Below are 8,584 nucleotides of genomic sequence, written 5' to 3' on the forward strand. Positions count from 1 at the left end.
GAAAATCGAGTCGAGGGGAACCCAATATATTTAGACCTTTACTTCACTTTATAACTTTACTTTACAACAAGTCATGGATGTAATATTTCTGTTTTTCCAAATCAAGACACTAAAAACAGATTTGGGGTTTATTTTTGTTCGGATGTGGCTCTTGTACGATGATGCAAATTATCACATGATCATAACTTGCATATGTACACATAATTCACAAAACATGTAAGACAAAAAGAATAATTATCCCAGTGTGATTTCACCCGAAGCTGATTCAGAATGTCACAGAGAGAGAGATTAAATACAGTAAGACTGCAATCATCCATTTGAAGTTTAAAAACAAAGCTTCCCATGCCGGCTGTGACCGAGTGTCTACTGTAGGCTACACAGCTGTCAGACTACTAAAGTATTTCACACACTTCCCCTGAAGCAACAAGTACTCTCAGGATCCATTAATGCTGATATAATGTCACACCAGTAGAATTCACTCAGGCGGCCTTGAGATGCTTTATAAAGTCAAGACTGTTGCCGACTCTGGCGACGGTGAATGCCACCGCGCCGTAGTTTACGCTGACGGTTTCTTTAGTTAACATACTGCTTTGTGGCTGGCGAGGACTTTCCCTGCCCTTCACTTGCCGTGTGCGTATTGATATGCGTTTAACGTCCACCTGGGAGTGATGGGGATGTGCTGGAGGTGCCAGACGGTTGACAGCTCCGCTAACATGCTCTGACCTTGTGAGTGTTGGAGAATTGGAGGGGGAGAGGAAAGAAATTAAATCCCTAATTATAAGTCTTTCAGGAGCAGTGGAATTATCACGTATTTCTCGGTATTACATAGGACTTTAATTTCATCATGTGATTGGCAGGTGAAGCTTCTCTGTGCACGCACATGAAAACCAATTTTCCCTTGTTATTTTCTCTCCTGTCTGAGAGACTGACAGAATGGAAGGTGAAATGACTTTTAGTGGAGCAGCTGTGTGTGACAGTAAAACGGCTCTCACGCTTCCAACCACGGAGCTGTTGGGGGCGCGTTCCTCCGCCGAGGTGACGGAACGCTTTGACTGACGCTCACAAATAAAGTGGGACTGATTGGATCAGCATCAACTGGTATGTCTAAGTAGAAGAGGGCTATCTGTCCCTGAGAGGCAATGATGCTGTGGCAGCATTAGAAAAAGTTATAAACAAATAAAACTAAAACACGGAGTGAGATTTGGAAGCCATGCGAGAAAACTAGAGAGAAAAGAGGCGACCATGTTTGTGTGTAGGGAAGTGTTATAGACCCTCCTCAGGGAAAGTGAGATGAGTTGAGGAACAGGAAGAGAGCGAAGGAGAGGACGGAACAGAAAGAGGAACGCGGGACATTTTCAGAACCCAGGTCTCGCTATACACTGGATGTGGGCGGGGTTTAGGTGTAACGGCAGCGCAAAGAAGCAGCAGCGACTCTCGAAGAGGTTAACGTGGATGTAGCGTTAGCTGACTGTGCCTTCATTGATCTGATTGTTTGAAGTTGATGTGACAGACAGAAGGTTCATCCGGTCACCTGACCAGTGTTGTTTGGAAGCGACGCCCCTCGATAGGGGAGCTTCTCAGGTTACAGCAGATGATGAAGGTGGTCGCCGTGCATCCAGCCGATTGACTGGAGGGGTTAAAGTGACAGGGATAAACTGCTGGAGGGGCGTCAGAGGTGCAGGAGGGTGGGCGGGGGTATAAATGGAGGGGTGGGTCGAGAGGAGAGACCATTTGAGGGAGAAAAGGGAGAGTGCAGGAACACAAGGAGAATCTCAAACACCCCACTCCTGGGTCCACCCCGTTGTCATGGTAACAGCAGTGAGGAAGACAGGCTCACGCACCAACTCCTGCTCCGAGATCACCCCGAGATTAGTGGACAGCTGATCTCTGGACCCCTCCTCTTCCCAGTATGTGTGCGCGTGTTCCTCCTCCTCCTCTCCCAGGTAGTGATGTAACTCGTTCTAACCGACTCGTGAAGATGAACGCCATCGTTCAACTCCGGTTCTGCACGCCAGCACACAAACAGCTGAATGAAATTGACCACAGTTCTTCCACAGGGAGCTGAAACAAAGCAACCGTCCACATCGGAGTCTGCAGATTTCATTTCTGGCTGGAAATGTCATGTTTCCATTGCGTTCTACTGCTGTTTACACTCCTCGTGCTGCACGGACCATCACAACCAGACCAGTAATGTGGCGGGAGGCCATCTTGTCCTCCAACCTGCACCATGACGGAGTGGCACAGGAATGCTTCCTATCAACCTGGAGATCAACACTGTTGAAGTCTGCATGTCGCTTATCTGATGCTGCCAAACCAAACCGATCAAATTCTGACAGTGAAACGAGTCGCTTTGTTGGAGCGGCGAGGCACCAGATTAGTTGATCTGCTCTTTTTACAGACAACAGCGTAGCTGACAGCACAGCTGATTAGTATTTTACCAGTAGTTTTTCTTGTAATTGAGTGATATTTCAGTAATGTAAGAATACCCACCACAGCCTGGTTAGGGTGGGAGGAGTCTGAGCGCCCCCTGGTTAGGGTGAGAGGTGTCTTTGATGGCGCTCAGGCTGAATAACTGGGTGCCTTTGATCCGCTGGACAGCTTTTACCACCTGCTGAAGTGATTTGCGGTCTGATGCAGAGGAGGAGTTGCCGTAGCGCCGTACTCGGTGTGTTTACTCTGAATGGCGGCAGAGGTCCGGAGAGTGTCTGGGGATGCAGGTGAGCCTGGAGCTGTGAGCCTGGTGGACCAATGGGGGTTGTAGTTGTTTCACTCAGAGGGCTTGTGGGCTCAATGAAATAAATGTAAGGGAGACCTGGAGTCTAACTGAGTTTTGTTCCAAATAAAAGTTAAACTTTAATCACTTTTTTTATTGGTACTGATAAGAGAAAACATAAAATCCTAACTGATACACAATATTATTGCTAGCTACCAGGTAATAAACCTTACTGCCCCTCACAGACAGAAACATATTGTTTCTTTTAACATTATTTTTTGGCAGGTGACCCCTGGAATAAGATTTCTTCTCCTGTTCAAACAGGACGACGTCTTAATAGAGTGTCTCCCAGCGGGGGGGCAGCAGACAGGGTGGCTACGCACCTGCCTGACCCCAAACTCCATTAGTCATCCCAGGCAGATCATCACAACCTTTTCCCCACAGGCGCCCGGCCGGTCGAGCCAGATGCATGATTGCCGCAGCAACGGGAACGTGAGTGAACTGCAGAACCCGGCAACCGAGTCACTGGGGTGCCCGAGGATGACGCTGGCATCTGCAGGGCTGGAACGACGAGTGCGCCCGCGGGAACATGGGGGACAAAAAAAATGTCAACAGAGATTAGAGTGGAGGGTGAGTAGGGACGGAGACATGGTGTGTGTGTGTGTGTGTGTGTGTGTGTGTGTGTGTGTGTGTGTGCGCGCGTGTGTGTGTGTGTGTTTGTGTGTGTGTGTGTGTGTGTGGAGTGCATGGTTTTGTGTGAGTCGTGCTGAGCAATCAGTCCAAATTTTATTGGCATCCCAACATGGCCCCACTTTGCTGGAGTAGGCAAAACGTGTCAGCAGGAGGTTCAGTGGTGCTGCAGAGAGGCTCCAGCCTGCTGATGGTCTCCGTCAGGTTCAGATCCCCTCAAATATCACGCCGTCACGTTTGCGGTGGCGTTGGATCATTCAGAAACGATGAGGCGGATTTACAATGACAAAAAAAAAAGAAGAGGAGGAGGATTATCCTTGGAGCAGCCTGGCGGCAGCAGGACGCCATCTTCTTTTACACTTTGATGGCGTCCTGCTAGTGGGCCAACAGGATCCAACTCAGATTCAGCAAGAACCACCTTAAGGACTCGGGTTGCTGTGTCGGCCTTGTTCTTCATCACGGAACAGGAAACCGTCCCAACTGAACCTCACATCAACTCAGATCTTTGGCTGGGGACCGTGTGAAATTTGTGTTCCCTCGCGCCACCTAGTGGACACAGGAAGGGACATTTAGCAACAGCAATACCAGTGGCAATAACTAGCTGGGTTTCCAGAAGGGTTCAGCATCAGCTGACGGGGACGGCGAGTGGGATTTGTCAGCGATTGTGTTTGTGTCTTCATGGCTTACTGGCTCGCTGCTCCACCACCTGCCAGCTTGTTTGCAAACGTGTGTGTGTGTGTGTGTTCATGCATGTTCACGCCGCTGCTGTGTGAGTTATTGTCTCAGCTGTTCTCTGCAGAGGAGAACAACCCTCTAAACCACCGTCTTTCCAGAGCAAAGATGCTGGATCGCCCTCCTGTCCACTCTGGGTTTTTGTCGAGAACACGGCCACTTCTCTCTTGCTACGAGTTACATTTTCAAAAGATTAAAAAAAAAATCAGTCCGATCAATGCTGTGTCCGTTCCACACAGTTCCCCAGCTCCCAGAGGCGCTCCAGTACGTAACTAGCAGTCGCACATGTGAATGGAAAATTAAAATTCCAATCCAGAGTTCAGTTGATGATGAAGCAGGCGGAGCCGGGGGGGAACCAGTCACTCATGGTTTGCCACTCCAGCAGTTCTTGTTCCAAACATACCTTTGATCCATTTTTGTCACTAAATCGTGTATGACGGCCATTTCAAGCACAACAATGCCGTTTGGTCTTTGTCAGGTGCTGTTAAATTCAGAGGGATTCAGAGGCGTTTTTGTTTAAGTTTAATAAATGTATGCAAATCAAAGAGACCGGTGTGGAAGTTGAACCCACTTCCCTGTCACACCGTGAGCTTCAGCTGTGAGATAAACCCACCGGGGCTGGTTCCTGCCCCCGAGGTGTCCCCAGTAATTGAGGTGGTCTCAGATCTGATGTCAGCCTCTCGTTCGCTTCCTGACTCGCCGTCACAGAATCTTGCATCAGTGGAAGCAGCGACTCTCTGCATCTTCTGATGTCCACGTGGTTCTCCAACGTATCAGCGTCCGAATCGCAAACGATTCAAATGACAACCAAATATCACGAGTCACATGGTCACGCTGCTGACAACCGGGTTTGCCGCCTGTTGGAAGGCTGCTCAGCTCCTCGCTGCTCCTGGTGCCTCCCAGCTAGTTGTGTTATTGGGCGATTTATGGTGTTTTACTCAAAATAGGACTAACTAGGGATTCATTGTGAATCCATGGCAACACCCACGACACCTACACACTGCTACGGTGAGCACAGCTTGGGACACGTAAGGAGTGATTGTCAGAAGGAAGCAGAGGCCTCCTGCGAGGTTGGAGCCTCCAGGAATTAACTGGGTCAAACCACGTGGACCTGCAGGGGCCATAAATGGTGGGCGGGGTGTCGTACCAGGGGCCCTGAGCTGACAAAAACACCGTAAAGCATCATATTTAGTGGGTGATGGATGCTTTCATGCAGCTCAACATCTCCATCCATCTGCTGGGATCTTTGTTGATGTCCCTCCACCTCGCCGTCTTATTTATTTCAACTTCTCCCTCCATTTTCTTTGAGTGTTTCTCCTCTCATCTCACGTGTTCTCCTCCCGCCTGTTTGCTATTATTCATTCCTGCATTTCAGATTTTTCCATTTGTGTGCAGGGCTATGCCTCTGTCAGTCTCCACCTTCTACACCCCCTCCCTCATTTCCACTCGAGCCGTAGGTGAAATCTCTACAAATCCACTCCCTCCATTTCCAACCTGTCACCGGTGATCAATCTCAGAATGTATCTGATCCTCGGATTACACACTGGATCTCGCCGTGGCTGTTTGATAATGCAGACAAGAACGTGCGAGCGTGGCTCCGGCCCCCCGGCTCCCAATCAGGTGTTTCCATTCATGAGAGGGGTTTGTTGGCAGGCTGCTGCCTCTTGGTGTTTGCCGCTAGTGCACTCGACGCCACTCGCAGCTGGAGCTTGGTGCTTCGTGGTGCTTTCATAATCGGGAGAAAAATTTCCCAGTGCCCCTCACCATCTGTCTCAGGGATGCTTCTTCTGCTCCCGGATGAATCTTCCTCCCCCACTTCCACCCTCACCGGCGACTCTTGGTTCCCCATATTCAACCTCACAGGTGTTGGTTTGCTTCTTATCAATAATTATCCCATTCTTAAAGGACCCAGCAGGTCGGTTTAACGCCATAAAGATGTTGGATTCCACACCGGGCAGATGGTGGAGCGCGAGAGCCTGGGCGACGTTAAAATTCAATTAGAACAAACGGAAAAGCAACGTCAACTGTTAGAACTGTTAGAACTCATTTGACATTGAGTTTTGGTCACCTGATGTCACAACCTACATTCCAGAGAGGGTGGTTTCAGCCGTTCACGTTGACTGGCTCTAAGTAACAGCTGCAACCTATCGGACCTGCAGGTGAAAGTCTGACGCACAAAAATATTCATCCATCCATCCATCCATCCATCCTTCCATCCATCCCTCCCTCCCTCCATGTTCCCCCTCTTCTCCTGTTGAGGGTGGTGGGGTGGAGCCTATCCCAGCAGCCTTCCCCCTGGACAGGTCACCAGTCCATGGCAGGGCCAACACATAGAGACAGACAACCATTGGCTCTCCCAGCCACGCCTACGGTCAATTTAGAGTCTGGATTAACCTGGTCCCTCTTGATGTCTTTGGACTGTGGAGGAAGCTGGAGTACCAGAGAGAACCCAGCAGGAACAGGGAGAACATGGAGACTCACCCAGAAAGACCCCGTGCTGCAGCCGGGGCTCCACCCACAACCTTCTTGATGGGGGGCCACCGTGAGGACCTCTGCTCCACCAGGCTGACCTACAAAAATATAAAATGTATATTTTTCCACATGAAAGATTTCATTTTATGTCCAAATGTCAGCACAAGCAGCAGGAGAACGCGAGGATCTTTACAGAGCGAGCGCCTCCATAACCGCCGGCATCATCCGGTGTCTCGGTACCACTCGTGTCCACCTTAGAGTCCCTGGCTGTGGTCCGAGCCCTCCTGGTTCTCTGCCCCTCCCTCAGCTTACACCATTAACACCAGTTCATGCATATATTCTCTCATGCTTCAACTCCTGGTTTCCCACTGTGGTTTGCACTTTGTTCCATTTAACTCCTCTCTGCTACCGAGCGCTTAATGAAGCCCTCCGATGCTGCTGAGTGACCCGTGTGTAAACCCGCGTGGACGGCGAGAAAAACTCCATCATGAGAAACAAATAACTATCTGAAAGGTAACTCTGCCCATTTAGCACATGAAAAAGCTTTAAACTTCATTTACATAATAAAAGCCATCTTGTACAGGCTAATGTAGTACTTACCAGCGACTGCATGGCCACTACCCCCCGGAAAATATCGCCCTTCAAAGAACGACATCAAAGCACCATCAAATAATTCGCCAGTGAACAGCGACTTACGTGATAAAAGGATTGCCAAGAATATATCGCTTGTGTTGACCAAATTGGGGGAAAGAGGGTTGGGTTTCTTGGCTACATTTACTTGATCCCATCAAATGAGACGCACCCTGTTGACCCGTTATGATGTATTTGATCTGTGCGGACTTCAAAAGCTTCCCGGCGCTGAACTGGGGCACAGCAGCGTTCTATCGTTTGATCTCCTCCTACATCGCAGCATTGCCTTCCTTCCTCCAAGCCTCGTCTTCATGTTTTGATGAGGCAAAGCGTGTGTGTGTGTGTGTGTGTGTGTGTGTTGCCTACAGAGTCGTGGACTGTTAATTGTTGCCCTCCCCGCTAACCCACAGCTGTGTGAGCTGCACACGAGATCGAATCAGCGCTCTTTATCTTCTTCTTTTCCCTCTTTTGTGTTACATAAACGAGTTCAACGCGATTTGCCATATTCACTTTTCCTTTTTTATCATCACGTTTCAGGGATTTTGTGGATCTCTTTAACTTCTTAAAATTTGTAATAGAAATCGGTAAATAGGTGCAAACATGGAACCCACAGCATCGCGATGTGGTTAACTTCTTTGATGTTTTGTCTCACATTTTGTGAATCATTAGGACAGGTGATGCAAAACCACTGATGGAGGCCACGCCCATTTCCACCTTTACCTTTTTACCTTATTTACCTTTTTTCCTGCCAGTTTAATTTATTCTGGAAAAATATTTTTTACGACAGTTATATTTTTATTACTATATTTTAATTTAATCCTCGCCAATTTTTGCAAATACCACCATTTTGTACTGATTGTTTTGTGTGTGTGTGTGTGTGTGTGTGTATACTTGTTTTTGTTATCTTTTGGAGACCTTTTCTGATATAAACACCAACCTTATCAGGACCCCTCGACCTCATGGGGACCAACGACCGGTCCTAGTACAGCTGAACTTCATTCATGAACACCTGGTCAAAGGTAGAGTGAAGGTGGAACCTGCAGTTAGTTTGAGGTTGAGGTTCGGCATCAATTGGTTCGGATTAGGATTAAGAGTAGGGCTTGGGTTAGGATATTCACATGAATGGAAATCAATGGAATGTCCTAATAAGGATAGCTACGCAAACCTGTGTGTGTGTGTGTGTGTGTGTGTGTGTGTGTGTGTGTGTGTGTGTGTGTGTGTGTGTGTGTGTGAGAGAGAGTCATGGCTCCAGAATTAATGGAAAGACTCGAGCTCATTTACCTCCTGTGCGTCGTTGTTTCTTGCTCCCCCGCTGCCTCCCGCCCCCTCCAGCTATCCTCTGCAAGG

Source organism: Aulostomus chinensis, chromosome 8 (genome assembly GCF_037954235.1).
Source record: "Aulostomus chinensis isolate RoL2024-O1b breed Wild chromosome 8, RoL_Achi_v1.0, whole genome shotgun sequence".
In the NCBI taxonomy this organism is placed as follows: domain Eukaryota; kingdom Metazoa; phylum Chordata; class Actinopteri; order Syngnathiformes; family Aulostomidae; genus Aulostomus; species Aulostomus chinensis.